Source organism: Schistocerca serialis, chromosome 11 (genome assembly GCF_023864345.2).
Source record: "Schistocerca serialis cubense isolate TAMUIC-IGC-003099 chromosome 11, iqSchSeri2.2, whole genome shotgun sequence".
Classification (NCBI taxonomy): domain Eukaryota; kingdom Metazoa; phylum Arthropoda; class Insecta; order Orthoptera; family Acrididae; genus Schistocerca; species Schistocerca serialis.
The window spans coordinates 165603598-165630526 of NC_064648.1; the positions used below are offsets into that span (position 1 = coordinate 165603598).

General features: G+C 41.7%; 1 protein-coding gene across 1 annotated transcript in view; it reads left to right on the plus strand.

The window, feature by feature from the left end:
- LOC126426843 (actin-binding Rho-activating protein-like) overlaps window positions 1-26929 on the plus strand; it is a 242824-nt gene that overhangs the window by 142163 nt on the left and 73732 nt on the right. The gene's annotated exons all lie outside the window — the stretch shown is intronic.

A 26929-nucleotide genomic window follows, 5' to 3' on the forward strand; every position in this document is an offset into this window, starting at 1 on the left:
TTTCCGACTGCAGCGATGTCTGAGATTTGACATTTTACCGGATTCCTGATACTCAAGGTACACTCACGAAATGGTCGTACAAGTAAATTCCCACTTCACCGCTATCTCGGAGATGCAGTGTCCCATCGCTCGTGCGGCGACTATGGCACCATGTTTAAACTCACTTAAATCTTAATAAGCAGACATTGTAGCAGCAGTAGCCGATCTAAAAGCTGCTGGAGACACTTGTCTCATATAGGCTGGTTCAGATGGTTCGAATGGCTCTGAGCACTACGGGACTTAACTGCTGGGGTCATCAGTCCCCTAGAACTTAGAACTACTTAAACAGAACTAACCTAAGGACATCACACACATCCATGCCCGAGGCGGTATTCGAACCTGCGACCGTACCGGTCGCGCCGTTCCAGACTGTAGCGCCTAGAGCCTAGAGTCGGCCGACCACAGCACCGTATTCTGTCTGTTTACATATCGCCGTATTTGAAAAACAATGTTCAAATGTGTGTGAAATGTTATGGGACTCATGAGGTGTGGTTTCCCAGACCGCGTGAAAATTATCGAACTCACTCTGCTAGGCCAGTTCTAGTGGACTGCTTCTACACCCTCAGAACCGTCCTTATATCGCCAACCCCATAATGTTTTGCTATCGGTTGCGTTATCTGCTTCCTTGTTTGACGTTTACACGCGTTTCTGAAACGTGTTGTGAGGTAGGAATGTGTCCGTTTTAACGATCCTAAGGTCGATTAATTGTTAATCGGTATATAGTTGAAGATGTCAGTGATGCAGATAAAGAAACAGAACAAAAAGACGATTTTACAGTAGCCAGTGGTCACAGTTCTGCTACCGAACAGGACGATGATCAAGAGGAAGATCTTCAGGACAATTGTGATGCGGTATTTCTCCAATAAATTACTTAAAGCGTCAGTTAAAACCAAAAGTGCTCTGGGTGATGACAAAGAAAAATTTAGATCCCAGAACTGAATGTCAATTTGGCAGGCTTTCTTTTCGTATTATCCACGACTCTATAGGGAGGCTATTGAAATTTATGAACATGAAGATAATTTTAAGAGAAAAGAAGAGGCCTTGAAATTAAGCGAGATATGGACAATGGCGTTACAGAGTCGATAAGTGATTTTTATCTATGATGGACTATTATCGATAGTTACATTTGACTAGTTTTCTCTCTGCTACTAAGTGCAAGCTAGACCACGCCCACTTTCCTCGGTATTTAGGCCGCTCTCCGACCACCCACTCGTCAGTCGACAGGACTCATCAGGACCAGCCATAAGTCTGAAGATGTCCAACGTAGTATTAGACGAAACGTTAGAAGTAGAAGAATTCCATGGACCGCTGCCATATAACCCGGAAGAATTATCAACAACAGTACCATCCGGTCGTGAAAGCCTTCATTGTATGATTTCTTTTCGTACCTATCGAATGCAATTTGCTAATTTAAGCCCTGTAATTTAGTTTTATGTGAATATTTACTTGATACAGAGATACCGCAACGTTTCAGAATGTCAAATTCGGTTCTCCAACAGTTCATTTCCGTGTGCTATTAAAAAAAGAAATTAAAAAATTTAAAAAAACGCTAAAAATATATTATGTTGTGTAGTAAGAAGGAAAATACTTCAGACATTATTTAGTTCAAAAATGGTTCTGAGCGCTATGGGACTTAACTTCTGAGGTCACCAGTCCCCTAGAACTTAGAACTACTTCAACATAACTAACCTAAGGACATCACACACATCCATCCCCGAGGCAGTATTCGAACATGCGACCGTAGCAGTCGCGCGGTTCCAGACTGCAGCGCCTAGAACCGCTTTGCCACTCTGGCCGGCCCATTATTTAGTGCAATAATATCAACAAGAACTATTTAAACAAGATTTATAATTGTAAAATTTTCAAATGTGTGTGAAATCTTATGGGACTTAACTGCTAAGGTCATCAGTCCCTAAGCCTACACATTACACTTAACCTAGATTATCCTAAGGACAAACATATGCACCAATGCCCGAGGGAGGACTCGAACCTCCGCCGGGATGAGCCATACAGTCCATGACCGCAGCGCCTTAGACCGCTCGGCTATCCCCGTATTTGAATATGCAGGGCTATATTAGTTTCTTTGCCTCTTGTAGCAGCCCCAGATAGTCTTTGCGACCCCAAGTTCCTATGTGATTACTGATCCTTGTTGTATGCCCGACGAGCAATGTCAGTTTGTTTTCGTGGTGCGCTGTACAGTTCTTTGCTGCCACCGTAGTGACGGAGCACAGGTTGTTTGCGTGTGACTCGCATCAGCTCAGCGGTCGCCCTGGCTGTGGAGGCTGCGAGGCCAGTGCAGCCCAGTTGGCGCAGGAAGCTGGTCCTGGCACGGAACAGCTGTGTGCGTTGGCCCACTGCCAGCCCATCTGGCGACCGTCCACTGCTTCAGACCAGTCGCTGGTGACGCAACGCAGACGCACTGTTCCCTTGGCGAACATTCTACAGTGTCGTCAGCACGCTATGTCTTCGAGGTGCTATTACTCGGGCCATATTTTTATCTCGACATTTGACCGCAAACGACGGTAATGGAATGTAGTCGAATTAAGTCGGGTGATGCTGAGGGAATTAGATTAGGAAATGACACACTTAAAGTAGTAAAAGAGTTTTGCTATTTGGGGAGCAAAATAACTTATGGTGGTCGAAGTAGAGAGGATATAAAATGTAGACTGGCAATGGCAAGGAAAGCGTTCCTGAAGAAGAGAAATTTGTTAACATCGTGTATTGGTCAGGAAGTCGTTTCTGAAAGTATTTGCATGGAAGTGAAAGGTGGACGATAAATAGTTTAGACAAAAAGAGAATAGAAGCTTTTGAAATGTGGTGCTACAGAAGAATGCTGAAGATTAGATGGGTAGACCACATAACTAATGAGGAGGTATTGAACAGAATTGGGGAGAAGAGGAGTTTGTGGCACAACTTGAATATAAGAAGGGATCGGTTGGTAGGACATGTTCTGAGGCATCAAGGGATCACCAATTTAGTACTGGAGGGCACAAATCGTAGAGAGAGACCAAGAGATGAATACACTAAGCAGATTCAGAAGGATGTAGGCTGGAGTAGGTACGGGGAGATGAAGAAGCTTGCACGGGATAGAGTAGCATCGAGAGCTGCATCAAACCAGTCTCAGGACTGAAGACAACAACAACAACAACAACAACAACAACAACAACATTTGACGGCAACAGCATTGCCGTCATCATTATTACTGCAATATTCTCCCAGACTGACCTCTTAAGGGGGTGATGGGTTAACCAAGTAACAGCTAACGCCATATCTAACCAAAAGAATGCAAGAATTTGTACTTAGTAATTCGTCCAATGTAGCCTCAGGGTATTATTCTGATGGGGCAGAAATCACATATGTGGTTCCCCAGGGCTCAACCTTAGGTCCAGTATTGTTCCTCAAACAAGTAAATCTCGTTATACCTGACAATTATGTTCCACGGAATAGCAGCACGTGCCGAACTAGCGTAAAAAGAGAGCCTTTTTCTACGTAAAATATGCGTCAGGTTCTCGTTTACACACATATTAAATTTAAATAGCAGAGTTCCTTAGCACTGTACCTACAAATTACCGTTATCATCTTTCTGAAAAACATTTTAATGGAAAATTTATACACCTAAAAAAATTAACACTGAAACACCTAATACACCTAATAAGACACTGAAATCATTATCCCACTTCCAACGAACTCCCAACCTGCTCTTGTCACAATCCTTTTAGTGCCCTAGAATTTTTTAGTGGTAGATCATAAGCGGTTTTAACTGGCAATCTCCTACAGCATTTCCTCCGAAAGGAAGGGTGTATCGGTCTTAAATCTAGGTTTCGAACTATATGAACGTGCTGCTAGGACTCCATTTCCAAATATTCTCATTTCATCAAGGTCGAACACCTGTTTCGCAGTATAGCCATTTTCTTTCACAATTTGTTTAAGTCGTTATTTTGACCCTTAAACCACGAGGTGACTTTTCCGCAACGTATTCTATGAGGTGAGGTCTATGAGACCCTCACGTTTAACGCGAGAATAACACCACAAATGAAGTGAAATTTTTAATTTAAGTTATATAATATCTATTTTTACAATTATAGCAGCGCGGGATTAGCTGAGCGGTCTAAGGCGCTGCAGTCATGGACTGTGCGGCTGGTCCCGGCGGAGGTTCGAATCCTCCCTCGGGCATGTGTGTGTGTGTTTGTCCTTAGGATCATTTAGGTTACGTAGTGCGTAAGCTTAGGGGCTGATGACCTTAGCAGTTAAGTCCCATAAGATTTCACACACATTTGAAAATTTTACAATTATAAGTGTTGTTTAAATACTCCTTTTGGATATTATTACACTAAATAATGGGTCGGCCGGAGTGGCCGAGCGGTTCTAGGCGCTACAGTCTGGAACCGCGCGACTGCTACGGTCACAGGTTCGAATCCTGCCTCGGGCATGGATGTGTGTGATGTCCTTAGGTTAGTTATGTTGAAGTAGTTCTAAGTTCTAGGGGACTGATGACCTCAGAAGTTATGTCCCATAGTGCTCAGAACCATTTTTGAACTAAATAATGTCTGAAGTATTTTCCTTTTTACCACACAACATAATACATTTTAAGCGTATTTTAAAATTTTTTATTTTTTTTAATAGCACGTAAATGAACTGTTAGAGAACAGAATTTGACATTCTGAAACATTGCAGTATCTCTGTATCAAGTAAATATTCACATAAAACTAAATTACAGGGCTTAAATTAGCAAATTGCATTCGATAGGTACGAAAAGAAATCATACAATGAAGGCTTTCACGACCGGATGGTACCGTTGTTGATAATTCTTCCGGGTTATATGGCAGCGGTACATGGAATTCTTCTACTTCTAACGTTTCGTCTAATACTACGTTGGACATCTTCAGACTTATGGCTGGTCCTGATGAGTTCTGGCGACTGACGAGTGGGTGGTCGGAGAGCGGCCTAAATACCGAGGAAAGTGGGCGTGGTCTAGCTTGCACATAGTAGCCGAGAGAAAACTAGTCAAAGATAAAATGTAACTATCGATAATAGTCCGTCATAGACAAAAATCACTTATCGACTCTGTAACGCCATTGTCCATATCTCGCTTAATTTAAAGGCCTCTTCTTCTCTGTTAAAATTATCTTCACGTTTAGAAATTTCAATAGCCTCCCTATACAGTCGTGGATAATACGAAAAGAAAGCCTGCAAAATTGATTTTCACGCAATTTGGCTGCATAGACGCTGAGAAGTCAGTACCCAGAACAACCACCTCTGGCCGTAATAACGGCCTTGATACGTCTGGGCATTGAGTCAAACAGAGCTTGGATGGCGTGTACAGGTACAGCTGCCCATGCAGCTTCAACAAGATACCACAGTTCATCAAGAGTAGTGACTGTCGTATTGTGACGAGCCAGTTGCTCGGCCACCATTGACCAGACATTTTCAATTGGGGAGAGATCTGGAGAATTTGCTCGCCAGGGCAGCAGTCGAACATTTTCTGTGTCCAGAAAGGCCCGTACAGGACTTGCAACATGCGGGCGTGCACTATCATTTATGGAAGAAAACGAAAGTTGTTACTGTTTTATAAGATGGCATCGTCTTCTATATGAGTTTAAATAAAACTTTCTTAATATCTGCATGTGAACTGATTATTTTTTATTACGGTAAAAGAAAAGATAGCTGAAGATACGTTTAGCGCCCCCTCCTTGAGGTTTTTCTGTATCCGCCACTGTGTCAAAGAACCTACTCCCATGTACCAGCAGCTCACTGGACCAACGTAGAATACCTAGCAAATTGGTTAATTACATCGTCAGTAGGAGAATCAGTGTCAGAGCTAAGCCATTAAATCGGTCCTCGTTCACTGTCGACCTCAGTTACGTCTTTGTACACCGCAATGTTGAGAAACTTTCTTCTACTGTAGCAACAGATGCAGTTGTCAAGCGGATATTTTGTACAGCGTGCGCTAAGTAGGATAGTCACATCTAGGACAAAAAGACAGAGCTTGCATAACATAATCACGATCATTAAGGGCGTTTATGCTCGTTTGCTTGTATTGGAGGACTTCTCCCATTAGTCTCTTTCTAGTGGCTCTTCTTCAAAGAACGGCAGTACGGTTAAGCACTGATTCAATTTATGTGCGACATCATTACCGTCATGTTTCAGTAGCTGTCAGGGCAAAAGTACAGGGGTATTACAAATGATTGAAGCGATTTCATAAATTCACTGTAGCTCAATTCATTGACATATGGTCACGACACACAACAGATACGTAGAAAAACTCATAAAGTTTTGTTCGGCTAAAGCCGCACTTCAGGTTTCTGCCGCCAGAGCGCTCGAGAGCGCAGTGAGACAAAATGGCGACAGGAGCCGAGAAAGCGTATGTCGTGCTTGAAATGCACTCCCATCAGTCAGTCATAACAGTGCAACGACACTTCAGGACCAAGTTCAACAAAGATCCACCAACTGCTAACTTCATTCGGCGACGGTATGCGCAGTTTAAAGCTTCTGGATGCCTGTGTAAGGGGAAATCAACGGGTCGGCCTGCAGTGAGCGAAGAAACGGTTGAAAGCGTAGCCCGCGGAAGTCGACGAATAAAGCAAGCAGGGAGCTAAACGTACCACAGCCGACGGTTTGGAAAATCTTACGGAAAAGGCTAAAGCAGAAGCCTTACCGTTTACAATTGCTACAAGCCCTGACACCCGATGACAAAGTCAAACGCTTTGAATTTTCGGCGCGGTTGCAACAGTTCGTGGAAGAGGATGCGTTCAGTGCGAAACTTGTTTTCAGTGATGAAGCAACATTTTTTCTTATTGGTGAAGTGAACAGACACAATGTGCGAATCTGGGCGGTAGGAAATCCTCACACATTCGTGCAGCAAATTCGCAATTCACCAAAAGTTAACGTGTTTTCTGCAATCTCACGGTTTAAAGTTTACGACCCCTTTTTCTACTGCGAAAAAAACGTTACAGGACACGTGTATCTGGACATGCTGGAAAATTGGCTCATGCCACAACTGGAGACCGACAGCGCCGACTTCATCTTTCAACAGGATGGTGCTCCACCGCACTTCCATCACGATGTTCGGCATTTCTTAAACAGGAGATTGGAAAACCGATGGATCGGTCGTGGTGGAGATCGTGATCAGCAATTCATGTCATGGCCTCCATGCTCTCCCGACTTAACCCCATGCAATTTCTTTCTGTGGGGTTATGTGAAAGATTCAGTGTTTAAACCTCCTCTACCAAGAAACGTGCCAGAACTGCGAGCTCGCATCAATGATGCTTTCGAACTCATTGATGGGGACATGCTGCGCCGAGTGTGGGAGGAACTTCATTATCGGCTTAATGTCTGCCGAATCACTAAAGGGGCACATATCGAACATTTGTGAATGCCTAAAAAAACTTTTTAAGTTTTTGTATGTGTGTGCAAAGCATTGTGAAAATATCTCAAACAATAAAGTTATTGCAGAGCTGTGAAATCGCTTCAGTCATTTGTAATAACCCTGTATGTTGAATTTTAAATGACAAATATGTTCTTCAGCAAAACGTTCTTTCATGTCAGTCGTCACTATTACCGGGAGATTCATGCATCAGTAGTTTCCCAGTTTAGGTATGGGAAACTATTGTTACGTTATTAGTAAAAATATTGTTACAAGTTTCGTAACAATATTTTTACCGAGAAATTACTATGAGTTACTATTGTTAATACCTCACAATCAACTGATCACTCTCACTCTTCACTAATCTTCTCACTTGCACTTGCCACGACTACGACTTTTTACTTGTTCATTCTTCAGCCTTAATATTTCTGCTTCAAAAAGTGAACTAGCTTTCTATTCGACGAATTGCCCGTATTTATAACGCTCCGTATCGAAGGTTCTCTGTACAATAAAACAGCAGAATATTCGCGACTTTTCTCGAACAAATGCCAGACGGAATAACGTATCGAGATCACAAGAATGGCCGAAACTTTTCTCGTAGGTATGTGTTAGTAGGTATTAAATTCGGAGTATGTATTAAAGTCCATGGAGAAGAAATAAAAACGTTGCGGTTCGCCGATGACATTGTAATTCCGTCAGAGACAGCAAAGGACTTGGAAGAGCAGTTGAACGGAATGGACAGTGTCATGAAAGGAGGATATAAGATGAACATCAACAAAAGCAAAACGAGGCTAATGGAATGTAGTCGAATTAAGTCGGGTGATGCTGAGGGAATTAGATTGGGAAATGAGACACTTAGTGAATACACTATTTGGGGAGGAAAATAACTGATGATGGTCGAAGTAGAGGGGACATAAAATGTAGACCGGCAATGGCAAGGAAAGCGTTTGAAGAAGAGAAATTTGTTAACATCGAGTATAGATTTAAGTGTCAGGAAGTCGTTTCTGAAAGTATTTGTAAGGAGTGTAGCCATGTATGGAAGTGAAACATAGACGATAAATAGTTTAGACAAGAAGAGAATAGAAGCTTTCGAAATGCGGTGCTACAGAAGAATACTGAAGAAGATCAGATGGGTAGATCACATAACTAATGAGGAGGTATTGAATAGAATTGAGGAGAAGAGGAGCTTGTGGCACAACTTGACCAGAAGAAGGGATCGGTTGGTAGGTCATGTCCTGAGGCATCAAGGGATCACCTATTTAGTACTGGAGGGCAGCGTGGAGGGTAAAACTCGTAGAGGGAGACCAAGAGATGAATACACCAAGCAGATTCAGAAGGATGTAGGCTGCAGTAGGTACTGGGAGATGAAGAAACTTGCACAGGATAGAGTAGCATGGAGAGCTGCATCAAACCAGTCGCAGGACTGAAGAACACAACAACAACAACATTCTACAGTGAGCTGTCATAGTTTAATCAATTCTGTGAAATCCTATGCCCGAGGATGTATGATGGATAACACCTCTTTCCATTTTCTTGAGCTCATCACGTCATTCACTGGTGTGAAGCGCTGCTTTAGCTTTCTCCGACGGAATGATCTGATAGATCTGCAGAAGCGCCAACGAATTGTCGACCGAAAGAATGTGTGTATATGTGTATATGTGTGTGTGTGTGTGTGTGTGTGTGTGTGTGTGTGTGTGTGTGTGTGTGTGTGTGTGTGTGTAGTGTAGTGTAGTGTAGAGTGTACTGTACTGTAGAGTGTAGTGTGCAGTGAAGTGTGTAGAGTGTGGTGTAGACTGTAGTGTTGTGTGGTCTGTGACCAGTGATGTGATCAAATGAATAGTGCAAAATAATTTTTTACTAGATGACATTACTGTATGCATGCGTTTGCAGTTAGAGTTCCGTGCCTCAGTACGTGAAAACGGAACCCTTACGAGATCACTTTGTTGTCCGTCTGTCGCTCTGTCTGACTGTTGACTGTTAAAAACCCTTTTTTTCTCAGCAACTGTGTCTTGACACTATAGTAAATTCAAATTACCAAGTCAATGCAATCGAAAGACACGGCCATTCATGTCACATACGTAGGTTGGAACTTAAATAGTGGCAACACTGCTGTGGAGACACTATGCAATGGAATCTACTACTGTCGCTGATAGCACACGTTGTTGACATAACTACCTTACCTCCGAGCAAATGGACTCCCCCGTCGCACGTCACCGGCGTACGCACAATCGAGGGAAACACAGTCACTTGTGGGCGAACAGTCTAACGTATCGGTGTCACTGTGTTTTCGAAACGGAACAACCGAGTTGGACCAAGATTTTATGTGCTAGAAGTCGTACAGCACGACAGTGTCATCGAGGTCTTCAAGAGGCGTGCGGGGAATCGGCATTGCCGTGCTGAACAGTGGCACGTTGGGTAAAAGCCTCTAACGAAGGTCGGCAAACTGCGGCAGACATGCATCGGGCAGGTCGTCCTAGCGTCTCTGAAGAAGTGCATGCTGTTGCCGCGTTAGTGGACAGTGATCGACGCCATACGATTCGTGACCTCGTCCACAAAACCGGATTAGCGCGTACGACTGTGCTTCGCATCCTGGAGGACCATGCAAAAAATTGCATCACGATGGGTTCCGAATGACTTGACGGAAATGCAGAAATGAATGCGTTACGACGCTGCTCAGACGCACTTGGAGCGCTACGAGCGCGAAGGAGAGGCTTTCCTACGCCGTATCGTAACACTGGATGAGACGTGGGCCACATCGTACGAGCTAAAACTGGTACGCCAGTCCAACGAAAGGCATCATTATGGGTAGCTGCGAAAGCCGAAAGTGCGTCAGAGCCCCAATATGGTGAAAGTTACGGTGATTCTCGTGTACGGCTTTGACGGTGATATCCTAACGCATTACGTTCCCCCACGGCATACCGTCAATGCACGGTATTACTGTTCGTTTTTGGAGCATCACCTGCGACCAGCTTTGCGAAAAAATCGGCGACACTTTCTGCGCAACCCACCCATCATTTTGCACGACTATGCGCGGGCGCAAACAGCGCAAGCTGTGGCTGCTCTGTTCGGTCCATGAGACTGGGAAGTACTGTACCATCCACCGTACTCCCCTGACTTAAGTCCTTGTGACTTTGATTTGATTACGAAGATGAAGGAACCACTTCGTGCCATTCGCTTCAGAACTGTTACAGAGATTCGACAGGCAGTAGACCGCTCCATTCGCACCATCAACAGAACAGGCTCTGCTACGCCTTCCACATCACTGGGAACGGGTTCTACACAACGCTGGTGACTACTTTGAAGGACGACGGTTCAGTCCCGCGTCCGGCCATCCTGATTTAGGTTTTTCGTGATTTCCCTAACTCGCTCCAGGCAAATGCAGGGATGGTTCCTTTGAAAGGGCACGGCCGACTTCCTTCCCCAACCTTCCCTAATCCGATGAAACCAATGACCTCGCTGTCTGGTCTCCTTCCCCAAACAACCCAACCCAAACACTTTGAAGGACAGTAACAGGTGCAAACATGTAACTCTTTTGTATCGGTTATGAATAAATAGTTACCACTATTTAAGTTCCAACCCTCGTAATTTGATCCTCGCAAACTCATTCATCAAAACTTGCAGAACACTTCGCGTTGACCTAGAATCATGAAATCTGGCAAGCAGCGGGCTTTCACAAGTAAAGGAAAAAAAAAAATCCGAAAATTTTTAGTTTTTGATTGTACCACCCAAGAAACCTTTTTTGTCATATGTTTTTCGTATGTCTTCGTGTTCGTCTGTTAAAAGCACTATTTATCAGGAACAAGTAGATGTATCAAGTTTAAATGTATCTCACTTAATAAAATCTACACTCAATTGGATGTGTAAGTAATTTATTCATCTACGGAAACGCAATCAAAAGATACCCCGATTTACGTTGAATTTTTTTTTTTTTTTTTTTTTTTTTTTTTTTTTTTTTTTTTTTTTTTTTTCTACTGACTGGTTTGATGCGGCCCGCCACGATTTTACCCTCTACAGCTCCCTCTAGTACCATGGAAGTCATTCCCTCATGTCTTAGCAGATGTCCTATCATCCTGTCCCTTCTCCTTATCAGTGTTTTCCACATATTCCTTTCCTCTCCGATTCTGTGTAGAACCTCCTCATTCCTTACCTTATCAGTCCACCTAATTTTCAACATTCGTCTACAGCACCACATCTCAAATGCTTCGATTCTCTTCTGTTACGGTTTTCCCACAGTCCATGTTTCACTACCGTACAATGCTGTACTCCAGACGTACATCCTCAGAAATTTCTTCCTCAAATTAAGGCCGGTTTTTGATATTAGTAGACTTCTCTTGGCCAGAAATGCCTTTTTTGCCATAGCGAGTCTGCTTTTGATGTCCTCCTTGCTCCGTCCGTCATTGGTTATTTTACTGCCTAGGTAGCAGAATTCCTTAACTTCATTGACTTCGTGACCATCAATCCCGATGTTAAGTTTCTCGCTGTTCTCATTTCTACTACTTCTCGTTACCTTCGTCTTCCTCCGATTTGCTCTCAAACCATACTGTGTACTCATTAGACTGTTCATTCCGTTCAGCAGATCATTTAGTTCTTCTTCACTTTCACTCAGGATAGCAATGTCATCAGCGAATCGTATCATTGATATCCTTTCACCTTGTATTTTAATTCCACTCCTGAACCTTTCTTTTATTTCCATCATTGCTTCCTCGATGTACAGATTGAAGAGTAGGGGCAAAAGGCTACAGCCATGTCTTACCCCCTTCTTAATACGAGCACTTCGTTCTTGATCGTCCACTCTTATTATTCCCTCTTGGTTGTTGTACATATTGTATATGACCCGTCTCTCCCTATAGCTTACCCCTACTTTTTTCAGAATCTCGAACCGCTTGCACCATTTTATATTGTCGAACGCTTTTTCCAGGTCGACAAATCCTTTGAAAGTGTCTTGATTTTTCTTTAGCCTTGCTTCCATTATTAGCCGTAACGTCAGAATTGCCTCTCTCGTCCCTTTACTTTTCCTAAAGCCAAACTGATCGTCACCTAGCGCATTCTCAATTTTCTTTTCCATTCTTCTGTATATTATTCTTGTAAGCAGCTTCGATGCATGAGCTGTTAAGCTGATTGTGCGATAATTCTCGCACTTGTCAGCTCTTGCCGTCTTCGGTATTGTGTGGATGATGCTTTCCAGAAAATCAGATGGTATATCGCCAGACTCATATATTCTACACACCAACGTGAATAGTCGTTTTGTTGCCACTCCCCCCCATGATTTTAGAAATTCTGATGGAATGTTATCTATCCCTTCTGCCTTATTTCGCTGTAAGTCCTCCAAAGCTCTTTTAAATTCCGATTCTAATAGTGGATCCCCTATCTCTTCTAAATCGACTCCTGTTTCTTCTTCTATCACATCAGACAAATCTTCACCCTCATAGAGGCTTTCAATGTATTCTTTCCACCTATCTGCTCTCTCCTCTGCATTTAACAGTGGAATTCCCGTTGCACTCTTAATGTTACCACCGTTGCTTTTAATGTCACCTAAGGTTGTTTTGACTTTCCCGTATTCTGAGTCTGTCCTTCCGACAATCATATCTTTTTCGTTGTCTTCACATTTTTCCTGCAGCCATTTCGTCTTAGCTTCCCTGCACTTCCTATTTATTTCATTCCTCAGCGACTTGTATTTCTGTATTCCTGGTTTTCCCGGAACACGTTTGTACTTCCTCGTTTCATCAATCAACTGAAGTATTTCTTCCGTTACCCATGGTTTCTTCGCAGCTACCTTCTTTGTACCTATGTTTTCCTTCCCAACTTCTGTGATGGCCCTTTTTAGAGATGTCCATTCCTCTTCAACTGTACTGCCTACTGCGCTATTCCTTATTGCTGTATCTATAGCGTTAAAGAACTTCAAACGTATCTCGTCATTCCTTAGTACTTCCGTATCCCACTTCTTTGCGTATTGATTCTTCCTGACTAATGTCTTCAGCCTACTCTTCATATGTTCATATCTTTCCAGTACCGATATGAATAACAAGCAAAAATCGTCGAAATTCACTGTTTTCGGAATGGATGAAGTACCTATATGCTTAAGTGTGTACTGAACCCTCGCTACACGAGTCCTGATCACACTTGTCCCTTTTTATTTTGCTTCGTTTTCTCAATTAAGCTGACATGTCTGATACTTTCATATATCAGCTGTGGATGAATAAACAACTAACTAACTAAGGGTACTGACATAAATGGCGCATACGGTCGTCTTGTTATTTTCTGAAAGGCAACAGTAGTAAGAACAGAATTTCACAAACAGAGAAATCCGTTAACATCGAATACAGATTTAGATGTTAGAAAAAGTTTCCTGAAGGTGTTTGTATGTAATGTACCACCGTACAGAAGTGAAAAATAGACGATAAGCAGTTCAGAGAACAGGAGAATAGAAGTTTTTGGAATATGGTGCTCCAAAAGAATCCCGAAGACTGGATGGGTAGATCGAGTAACTAATGAAGAAATACCGAATCGAATGGGGGAAAAAATTAAGTTTATTGCTCAGTTTTACAAAAAGAACAGCTTGGGTCATAGGGCACTCCCTGAGGCATCACGGAATGGTCAATCTGACAACAAAAGGAAGTGGGGGGTGGGGGGAGTGGGGGGGGGGGGGACAAAGAACTGAATTCAGTAAGTTGGTTTAATTCAATATAGGTTTCACAAGTTATACAGAGATGAAGAGGTTTGCAAAGGATAGACTGCCGTGGAGAACTCCATCAAACTGGTCTTGGAACTGAAGCCCACAGCAGAAATAAACAGCATAAAAACGCAAGCAAAGTACTAAAAGAAGCTATATTCATGTGTTCTTATAATAGATCACCTGCTACTAACAAGTGATTTGACGGATCGTGTTCTTCACTAAAACGGGTGCCAGTTGCATTGCAAAGTATATACTCATATGGTCTTAATATAGATGAGCAGGTAGTACCAAGTGACTTGACAGATCGAGTTCTTCGAGCGAGTGTGAGACAATTTTCAGTTTTGTGGGAAGGTGTTTACTGACGTAGTCGTATTGGAAGGGATTTCCCAGCAACAGGTGACAACACGGTGTATCGCGTTCTGCACCAAATCGAGTGTGGCATAATGCTGAGGTTCATTGCAAGGTATACACTGATAAGACAAAATATTATGACCACTGCCCACCCCGATATTGGATGCCACCTGGTGGCCTGTGGGCACGTGATGCGGTAGCGAAAGTATGTAAGCGGAGCAGACACGGACTTGGGACCACCCTATCGAAGATATGGCCTGGGATAACGGGCAGATTATTATTACGCAGAGCCTGTGAACGAGTATCACGAAAACGGGGAAGCTGGTCGAATGTTCCCGTGCTACTGTCGTGAGCACCTACGGGAAGTCGTCCGCAGCCCGTGGTCTCGCGGTCGTGTTATCGCTTCCGGAGCGCAGGGTCCCAGGTTCGCTTCCGGGCGGGGTCAGGGATTTTCACCTGCCTCGAAATGACTGGGTGTTTGTGTTATCATTTCATCATCATTCACGAAAGTGACAATATTGGACTGAGCAAAGGTTGGGAATTTGTACGGGCCCTGATAACTGCGCAGTTGAGCGCCCCACAAACCAATCATCATCATCTACGGAAAGCTGTAGAAGCACAGTAAGACTACCACTTGGCGCTAAATGGTTGAGCGTAAACAACTCTTCACAGAACGGGGGGGTCTGTAAAGTAGGACAGATGCTGAACTGTGCTATCGCTGCCGAAATAGCACAACGCTGGTGCATGTACAAGGGTTTTGGAGCATAGTGTTCATCGTACGTAACTCAAAGTGGAGCTCCACAGTGGACCACTCCTACATGGTCACATGTCAACATGTTGGCCAGACGACATCGTCAATTACGATTTCAGGACCGGCAGGAGTGACCGAGCGGTTCTAGGCGCTACAGTCTGGAACCGCGCGACCGCTACGGTCGCAGGTTCGAATCCTGCCTCGGGCATGGATGTGTGTGATGTCCTTAGGTTGGTTAGGTTTAAGTATTTCTAAGTTCTAGGGGACTGATGACCTCAGCAGTTAAGTCCCATAGTGCTCAGAGCCATTTGAACCATTTTGAACGATTTCAGGGGGCACAGTCCACCAGTCAGCGTTACTCTTACAAATGGGAGAATGGCTAAGCTGACCAGTCTGGAAATAGGTAGCATCAGCGTTAGGCGTTTACTGTCCACTTGTGAGAACTCTGAAACTGCGAACTAGGTCTGTCAGGATTTGACCATTGATCAATGGAAACGAGTCGCCTCTTCGGGTTAATCACGTTTTTGTTACACTAGGTCGCTGGTCGTCTCCACGAACCCTGTCACCAAGGTGCATGGCTGTTCTAAACGTGCAGCCCACCACTGACATAGGTTAGTGGGAGCAGTGTTGGGCTATGGAAGACATTCTCCTGCGCTTCCATGGGACATGTGATGGTAACCAAAGCCACGCTGACAACTGCAAACCACGTGCCTCCTGTCACGCTTGGTGCCTTCCCCGACGGTGATATCATCTTTCAGGAGTGTAATTATCTGCGTTTCAAAGCCAGAAACGTACTACAGTTGTTTTGAGAGCGTTATAGTGAACTCAAAATTCGACTCATGTGAATCGTATGGAGGCAGCCTTGGTCGCTATCAGGCGCCACCAGTACGTACACAAATCAGCGGACCAGTATTTATGCGAATTACATGACCTGTTGCATGGGGGCTTAATTATATAAAATGAAATTAATTTTTAGTAGCTGTAAGTCCGATTACGCTGTTTCGTAAACGGTTGGCCCTGACTAGTATTTGTCCGCAATCTGACTGCATAGAACAACAACAAAGAATGAAATGAAAATTTTGTTAACACAATTAATTAATTAAGTCCCCAGCAACTATGAAACCTACGAAACCAAAGCACAAGTATAACTGTTCTGTATGTGGAAGTATGACTCAACGCACATCTGGCACGGTTCTTCTTCAACAAGACAAGAATTTTTAAATACCAATTTTACTGACGTGATAAAAGAAAATTAGAAATACTATAATTGCGTAAGGAAAGCAGAATTAAACTCTAATACAAGAACACACGCCAGATGCTTTGTTGACTGAACCTGTAATGACGCATTATTTAGGACACTGAAATAATGAGAAAAAAAGAAACGGAGTTTGTTACCTCATTTATATTGATGAACATCACTCTAATCCTTACAATATATCTCCACACCGACTCTCTACTACCACATCTCAACAAGACTCTTCAGTATCACATCTCAGCAAGCACTGCCTACTAGCACATCTCAACAAACACTCTCTGCTACGAGTTCTTAACAAGCACTGACTGCTACGAGTTCTTAACAGGCACTGTGGAGGCGGCTTAATAATACTCTTTGGCGCAATCTCTGGCGCAGTGACTCAGTGTAGCCACCTTTCATATGCCCCTCCTCCACAGGCCAGAATTTGATGGTATTTTTGCCAGCATTGGTGGTGAAAATACCACCAAATTCGTCCATAAAAATACAGACAAAAATAAGAGATAATGTTAATACCTAAATATCATATAATTAGTTAAAATTTTGGCTTTGCACTGACCTTTCAATAACCTAATATATGAAATACAGTAAGCAATACAACTTCTTTTCATACATGTGACTTTACATAAGAGTTCACACAATACACAAAAACTCAGTTTATACAAATGTTCACATAAATGCATTCAATGGTTAGTTTATACAAAAAAGACACCAACAGGTGACATCTTTTCAGTAGAAGCAGTCCATCAGTGGCACCCAGTAAAGTTGAGCAGGTACACCCAGCAACAAGCCACATTTCTCAGCAGAAGCAGTTCCATTAGTGGCACCCAGCACTGTTGAGCAGGTGCAGACAGCAACAAGTGACATTATTTCAGTAGAAGCAGTTCCATCTGTGGCACCCAGCAATGTTGAAGAGGTACACACAGCAACAAGTCACATTAGTTCAGTAGAAGCAATCCATCAGTGGCACCCAGCAATGTTGAGTAGGTGCAGACAGCAAGAAGTAACATCATTTCAGTAGAAACAGTTCTAACAGTGGCACCCAGCAATGTTGAGTAGGTGCAGACACCGGCAAGTGACATCATTTCCATAGAAGTAGCTTCATCTGTGCACCCAGTAATGTTGAGCAGGTCCAGAGAGCAGTCCATGATATTCACTATCACTGATTACACTGTTCATCAGAGTTTATAAGCAGAAATTAAACATGTCCTAGTGGCACCAATCATGTAGAAAAAGTGCAAGTAACAGTCCATAATATTCACTATCACTAATCAGACAGTTCAGGCATGAACAATAGTTTGAATGCACATACAAACGCTTTTACACTAAACATACAAATCATATCAAACACTCAAATGTTGTCAAATAATTGTCATATTAACTATTACAAATACTCAAATATCAGTAAACCTATAATATTTATGGGTGTCAGTGCAAGCCACAACAAACAATAAAATAATATTTAGGAGATAGGTGGGTAGGATTAGGAGAGGAAAACACACAAAACACACTCACTCATCTCTCATCCACATTAAGTACTACTGTGTAATTGAGTAGTGTTAACTGTGTAAATGCAATTCTGTCGAAATTGATGTTCATCTTGTGTATCAAGTAGTAGTGGCAGCAATGTATAACAGTCAATAATAGTTAAGTCAACGTCATAAGCATCATGTCAAGACCAATGTTTACCAAGCCAGATCAAATGTACTGTTGTTGAACAACTGTCAGTGTGCCAAGATATGCAAATACTTCCTCTCTTCAAAAAAAAAGTATATACTGCTTAGTGATTTAACAAAGTGTGTGTAGACAATCTTCCTTCTACTTGAGTGTTCTAGTCTGCTATCTTCATCCTCCTTGTTCCATATAGACCAACAAAAAAAAAAAAAAAATATGCTCCTCACTTACTTTGCCTCTTATATACCAAAACTCCAATAATCATCAGCATCACATAATCTCAATACTTCAATAATAGCTCTTACGTCGATACATATAAACCTTACCATTAATAGCATTTACCTTACCTCTTGTCCACCAAAACTCCAATAATCATCAGCATCACATAATCTCAATAATACCTCTTCAATACGTCGATACATATAAACCTTATTACCAATATCATTTCACTTCCATAACAACTCTTTCCTCTAGTCAGTCTCCTCGAACAAGTACAAATAAAATCCTAGTGCAAACTTCAGTTCATCATCCCATACAATCCGAAGACACATTGTCAACACACAACCTCTGTGTAATCCATCTGACCCAAATCTTCTACTCATTATGAATTATAAACAAAAGAAATGCATACATGACCTCTAACAGGCTTAGTGCGAATAACTCTCAGTAATTAATTACGATTACGGAGTGTGAATGATCATAATATTTCACAGTGTGTACATCACTTCAAGAATTATGGCAGAAGCAAACATGTGGAGTATTTCTTGTGTTAAGTGTCACTTCCTATTTCAATTGCTCACGAAGAATGCAGTGTAATAATTATTAATGGTCTAAACCTAGTAATGGCATGTCATGTCGTTAGCTTCCTTCCTATTAGCATACATTTATACAGCTTTCATAAACCTCTAGCTCATGTGACTTCTATGAAGTTTCTTGTACTAATGTCGTTTATGTCGAATTATAGCAGTTCATTTTCCTATCTTAAAAATATAAGGCACTGAGCGTAAGCAAAACAAGCAACAGCGAGTAAATATACCAGTAGAGAGCAGAATGTCAACAAGTGGATGCAGCACAATTCTTACAACGAGGCTCTGCCAAGCGAACAATCTGTAACTAATACCATAGTGTAACCTAAACTCTATGTTCATACACTGTACATCAGCATTGCTATATACGAAATTAAAGAGTAGTTGTGACGACAAACAGAAATGTATAAATATGCAATCCATACGCATAGCAGCAAACGGGTCATTAGCATCATATCAGCATAAGCAAATAAATGTTCATATGTAATCTTAATAAGTAAACATGAAGGCGCAAGCAGATAAATCACAAAGTATAACTTACATACATAATCACAGTCAGCACAATTAATCAGGTTACAATTATAATTTAAATAAATGAGCACAGCAGGCACATAATTAAAAAATTTGACATCAGTGAAAAAGCAGTGCAGCCAAGCGAGGCATAATATACACAAGTTACAACCCTATTCAATCATCAATCATTGTCAAAATCAGTTAATGTACGCAAGCACGTCGCTTCACACGTAAATTCATAGAACATGAAATTAGCACAAGGTATGAATCACGTAATCGCGAGCAGCAAATTACGTCTAAAGTACGTACCTAAGTGGAAATATGTTACCTGAAAAATGAACTCAATTAATAGTTACCCTTTTTAGTTTATTAGTTTCTTTTTCGAAATTACATTCTTCCTGAAAATTTCTCGATAGCAAGTCCTCTTAACGTCGGAGACACACAGAATTTACCTGAAGTTCTTAAATATTTTATAGAACCGTATCCTGAAAAATACTGAATGTTAATAACATAATTCATCAAGTCACTATAGCTTTATACTGAATTTAGTCGGAGAAATTAGACTGTGTATTTGTTTACGGCTGTCAGTGCATTCGCACTGAGCGCTCGATCAGCTGTAGGCGCGTGACGTAGGAAGCAATTGTTCGCGGTCAACGACTGCCTTGTGCGGCGCGCAGACTTGACTGTTGCTTTGAGTATGTGCCGCCGCCAAAACACAGCGCGGTATCCTTGTATTCTCTGCATGTTTACATCTAGCTGTTAGTTTCTCACAAGTATGTCATTCTACAAAAATTTTTCAAAAGTATATCATTCTACAAAAATTTTAGAAACTACGAACCTCATGTTTTGTGGCAGGAACAGCATAATTACGAATAGCGTCTAATTTCTCTGGATCAGGAAGAATACCTTCTGTAGAAATAATGTGACCGAGAAATTTCACCTGAGAACGACCAAATTCAGATTTTTCTAAGTTCACTGTAATGCCAACTCGTGCAAAAATACGTAATAATGAATACAAAATTTTGTTGTGCTCACTCCAAGAATATTTAGCAACAAGAATGTCGTCAACATAGGAAGTAATATTGTCACGAAGATAAACAGGTAAAATTTCGTTTAAGCTATGAATGAATGCTGATGAAGATACAGTAAGTCCAAACGGTAATTTCCGAAATCACTTTTGGGTAAATAGTCATATCCGGTTATTGTTTATCTACTGTCTAGATAGATTGATAGTCGAAGAGTTGGTTTGACAGATGCAAAGTGATGTGTTGGCAAATGTGCCAACACCTTGTAGATAGAGGAGGCCGAAATGCACGCTATCTAACGCAGACGGGCGAGAATTCTGGAACAGGATAAGTGGTGAATTCTAATAAGAAAAGTATGCAGCTCCTCGAATACTTAACTTTTATCTATCCTTGTTGGTTTACAATGTTCTTGATGAGACATTTCATACGATAACTATCAAACTATGTAAGGCTAATGGCGCCTTGCTAGGTCGTAGCCATGGACTTAGCTGAAGGCTATTCTAACTGTCTCTCGGCAAATGAGAGAAAGGCTTCGTCAGTGTAGTCGCTAGCAAAGTCGTCGTACAACTGGTGCGAGTGCTACCCCGTCTCTCGAGACCTGCCTTGTGGTGGCGCTCGGTCTGCAATTACTGACAGTGGCGACACGCGGGTCCGACATGTACTAAATGGACCGCGGCCGATTTAAGCTACCACCTAGCAAGTGTAGTGTCTGGCGGTGACACCACACAAAGAATAGTAAAAGAGTAGGCAGCGGTGCAGAAAACTAAAAGGGAAATAGCACCACTACAGCTCGGGGCCCTATGCTCGCTACGGCACATATTCACTTAGAGTAGTTAATCCCCTGAGGACTTTAATAGCCGCACATAATTTCCAGTTTGTGACTTAGTGGCAAATTTGGCGGAAGTGCGTACGTAAATTGATCTAACCATGCACATGGATGTATGTCATTCTTAGAATTGCGGAAGATCTTAAATTTCCGGACAGTCAAAAAGTGTTTATAGTCAAAGTTTTCGCCTCGTGGCGACAAAGACCTACCGCGTCTGTCCCAGTCCGAATGTCGATTATTGTCAAGTTCGCGCGCCTGGCGCTCTCTTGTTGCATCCCGTAAATGAAACAAATTATTTTCTTCAAACCCTTCTGGTATCTGTGATTCTAAATTTCCATTGCCGTCTTTTCCTACGATTTCGCCTTCAATTTGTTTGACTTGCTTTTTTAATACCTCAAATTCCCTTTTAACGCGTTCATTAAATTTTCCCTGATTTTCAACATGCTTATTTATGTTCTGATACTCTTCGGTTTCTGCAAATGATAATGGAGCTGCATCATCCGAATCTCTGTCCCCATGTAAACTAAGATTTGTCAATTTATCTGAAATCTCCTCAACTCTTTCCGATAAGTCACCTATTTGTTCTTTCTGTTTATTTACGTCTTCCGTAAGTGTCGTGACTCGGGTTTCAGTATTGACACATTTGGTAGTTAACTGTTCATATTGTTGTGTTAGGTTATTTAATCTGTCATTTGGTACGGATTCCTCGATTCTTTCAAATATTTCTTCCTTATCTCTTGCACGTTGTAAATTTAACTCTGAAAATTTCTGTACTATCACGCGATCTCTTTCTTCCTGTTCTCTATCCTGTTCCCTTTGTCTAATCTCTACTGCAATTAATCTATTATTGTGAGAATTCAAAATCGGTTGTACTTCTTCTCTGATTTCTTTCTTTAATTCATCTTTCATATTTTTGAAACATGTCCCTATTCGTGAATCTAACCGTGTTTCCAAAGTTCCCATCTCTGTTTTAATTGTTCCAATCTCTGTTTTTAATTCTGATCCAAACCGTGTTTCCATTGTTCCTATATCAGTTTTTAATTCAGATCCCAAAGTTCCCATCTCTGTTTTAATTGTTCCTATCTCTGTTTTAATTGTTCCTATCTCTGTTTTAAATTCAGATCACAAAGTTCCCATCTGTGATTTCATTGTTCCCATTTGTGAGTCTAACCGAGATCCCAAATTTAATATTGCACCCATCAACTGCTCCATATTAAATGGTTCAGAATTCTTTTCGCCCCTAACATTTCCCGCAAAACTAACTTCCTTCGTCATAGCTGTAAGGCTATCTGTGTTCGATACTATTTCAGAATCTTCTGTAGTTAATCTCGTATTCTGTGAATTTTCTGATTGAGAAAAATTTTGAAATGGTTCCGGACTATTTTCCCGACTTATTAAATTGTTTTCCACTTCATTATTCATCATACTGTTGTCCTGTGTTGGCGAGTTCGCCATGTCAACAATTTCGTCATTCTCATTATTCATCATTTTCGCCTTTTTCATTGATCGCGTAATCATTTACAAAATATACAAAACTCGTCACTATATGAAAATTGCACACAATGACACTTCATCTCCAACAATACCATTCACACGAAATGTTTCCTTCAAACACGATTAACGAACAATTGAAATAATTGCACTAAATTGTCAAACGCGTATACAAGACAACAAATCAAATTCTGAAAAAAAAAATACCATTAGAAGAATGACAATTACCAAATCTACACATGCAAAATAGACTACAATTACTAAACTACAAATTACTACAACAATACTACGGTCTACTATTTTTACAATCAGAAGAATTCCAAGGGACGATCCGAAGCAGCGGTCGCCACGTGCATGGGGGCTTAATTAAATAAAATGCAAATATTTTTAGTTTTTAGTAGCTGTAAGTCCGATTACGCTGTTTCGTAAACGGTTGGCCCTGACTAGTATTTGTCCGCAATCTGACTGCATAGAACAACAACAAAGAATGAAATGAAAATTTTCGTTAACACAATTAATTAATTAAGTCCCCAGCAACTATGAAGCCTACGAAACCAAAGCACAAGTATAACTGTTCTGTATGTGGAAGTATGACTCAACGCACATCTGGCACGGTTCTTCTTCAACAAGACAAGAATTTTTAAATACCAATTTTACTGACGTGATAAAAGAAAATTAGAAATACTATAATTGCGTAAGGAAAGCAGAATTAAACTCTAATTCAAGAACACACGCCAGATGCTTTGTTGACTGAACCTGTAATGACGCATTATTTAGGACACTGAAATAATGAGAAAAAAAGAAACGGAGTTTGTTACCTCATTTATATTGATGAAAATCACTCTAATCCTTACAATATATCTCCACACCGACTCTCTACTACCACATCTCAACAAGACTCTTCAGTATCACATCTCAGCAAGCACTGCCCACTAGCACATCTCAACAAACACTCTCTGCTACGAGTTCTTAACAAGCACTGACTGCTACGAGTTCTTAACAGGCACTGTGGAGGCGGCTTAATAATACTCTTTGGCGCAATCTCTGGCGCAGTGGCTCAGTGTAGCCACCTTTCACTGTGCATATGCATCTAATGGCACGTATCTCCCGCAAGCCTACCAACAAACTGTCGGATCCCTTGTAAAGGTGCAGGGCTTATGTTTCTGCTTATTCTTCAATTGAGAACAACTGTATGAGGTGAAATGACAAGTTTAATGGCGCAATATTTCTCACCAAATTACAGCTTTTCGCACAGATTTCAACTCGCCAACATAAAAACAACGCAATCGATAATGCATCTTGTCGAATCATAGCTGATAAGGAAAAGCTGAACGAAGCGAAAAAGAGCGTAAAGAGAGCAATGAGAGAAGCATTCAACGAATTCGAACATAAAACATTGGCAAACAATCTAAACAAGAACCCTAAAAAGTTTTGGTCATATGTAAAATCGGTAAGCGGATCTAAATCCCCTATTCAGTCACTCGTTGACCACGATGGCACCGAAACAGAGGACGACCGAAGAAAGGCAGAAATACTGAATTCAGTGTTCCGAAACTGTTTCACTGCGGAAAATCGTAACACGGTCCCTGACTTCAGCCGTCGCACGGACGCCAAAATGGAAAATATTGAAATAAACGATATCGGAATTGAAAAACAACTGCTATCACTTAGTAGCGGAAAAGCATCCGGACCAGACGAGATACCCTTAAGATTCTACAGTGATTATGCTAAAGAACTTGCCCCCTTTCTATCAGCAATTTATCGTAGATCGCTGGAAGAACGTAAAGTACCTAGCGACTGGAAGAAAGCGCAGGTCGTTCCCATTTTCAAGAAGGGTCATAAATCAGATGCGAATAATTATAGGCCTATTTCGCTTACGTCAATCTGTTGTAGAATAATGGAACATGTTTTGTGTTCTCGTATTATGACGTTCTTAGATAATACAAATCTCCTTCATCATAACCAACATGGATTCCGCAAACAGAGATCATGTGAAACTCAGCTCGCCCTATTTGCCCAAGAAATTCACAGTGCCGTAGACACTGGCGAGCAGATTGATGCCGTATTCCTGGACTTCAGGAAGGCATTTGATACGGTTCCGCACTTACGTTTAGTGAAAAAAATACGAGCTTACGGAATATCGGACCAGGTTTGTGATTGGATTCAGGATTTCCTAGAAGAAAAAACACAACATGTCATTCTTAACGGTTCAAAATCTGCAGATGTAGAGGTAATTTCGGGAGTACCGCAAGGAAGCGTGATAGGACCTTTATTGTTTACAATATACATAAATGACTTAGTTGACAACATCGGTAGCTCCGTGAGGCTATTTGCAGATGACACGGTTGTCTACAAGAAAGTAGGAACATCAGAAGACTCGTACGTACTCCAGGAGGACCTGCAGAGGATTAATGCATGGTGCGACAGCTGGCAGCTTTCCCTAAACGTAGATAAATGTAATATAATGCGCATACATAGGGGCAGAAATCCATTCCAGTACGATTATGCCATAGGTGGTAAATCATTGGAAGCGGTAACGACCGTAAAATACTTAGGAGTTACTATCCGGAGCGATCTGAAGTGGAATGATCACATAAAACAAATAGTGGGAAAAGCAGGCGCCAGGTTGAGATTCATAGGAATAATTCTAAGAAAATGTGACTCATCGACGAAAGAAGTAGCTTACAAAACGCTTGTTCGTCCGATTCTTGAGTATTGCTCATCAGTATGGGACCCTTACCAGGTTGGATTAATAGAAGAGATAGACATGATCCAGCGAAAAGCAGCGCGATTCGTCATGGGGACATTTAGTCAGCGCGAGTGCGTTACGGAGATGCTGAACAAGCTCCAGTGGCGGACACTTCAAGAAAGGCGTTACGCAATACGGGGAGGTTTATTATCGAAATTACGAGAGAGCACATTCCGGGAAGAGATGGGCAACATATTACTACCGCCCACATATATCTCGCGTAATGATCACAACGAAAAGATCCGAGAAATTAGAGCAAATACGGAGACTTACAAGCAGTCGTTCTTCCCACGCACAATTCGTGAATGGAACAGGGAAGGGGGGATCAGATAGTGGTACAATAAGTACCCTCCGCCACACACCGTAAGGTGGCTCGCGGAGTATAGATGTAGATGTAGATGTAGATCTTGCCAATATCAAAAAGTGAAATAAATTTATACACAACAATGTTAGATATTAACTCTCTGAAAGAACATTAATCCTAAGCACAATATTATGAAAGTTTCATTGGAAGTTTCTTTACATTATTCCTAAGCACGATAATATGAAAGTTAAATTGGACGTTTCTTTACAAAACTGCTCCTACACATGCATTATGATGTTGGTCAGTACTACGAAAATCGTCCAATTCCGGTTCAAAGTTCGGTACTATTTAGGATGACAATCAAGTCTACGGTGGATGGTTAGTCAAGTGACAAATTTGAGAACAAGATTACCCAAGGCCACTCGAGTTTATAGTGGACGCAAGCTGGTGAACCAACAAAGTTTACGCCTCTGCACGCTGCATTTACCTTAAGCTGCAACGTGCTGCTGTGTACAAGGCCGCTCTCTCCCACTGAAATTCCTACAAAACTAATCTGACCTTTGCTGAACTTTCCAGCAGAAATTTTCTCTGTGTTTCTCGTTATGTGAGAAAACATGCACTCAGCCCTAGTCTTATTATGTGGCGATATACACGCACATGGTTGGAGCAGCGTGCATACTATAGTGCCCTCTCAGTTCTCGAAGAACTATTAACTAATTTGGCTGGTTCGTTTCTCCACAGTTGGAGCTAAACGTTGCTACAGCTAATTTTAGCTGAAGTGCAGCCGCTGTGAACACAGTGTCCACACAAATTTCTTCTCTACCTCGTATGGAGCGTTAAGCGCTCCGTTCTGCACTTCGCGCCAGTTCAGAGAAGAGTCTCCTCGAAAAATTTCTCTCTTGTCCTACTCATGGCAGAAATGCCTCCCTCCACTTGGGTTCCTTTTACACGCCACGGCTTTTTTCGACCAATAGGGGCGTTCCTCTTATTTTGTAGAAACACCCTCTACCAATCGCAACGTCCCTTCCACCAAACTGCGTCGAAACTTCAGTATTTTTCTCCTTCCTAGTGCGTATCCGCCAATCGGACGTTTTTTGCCCATTCCAGACGTC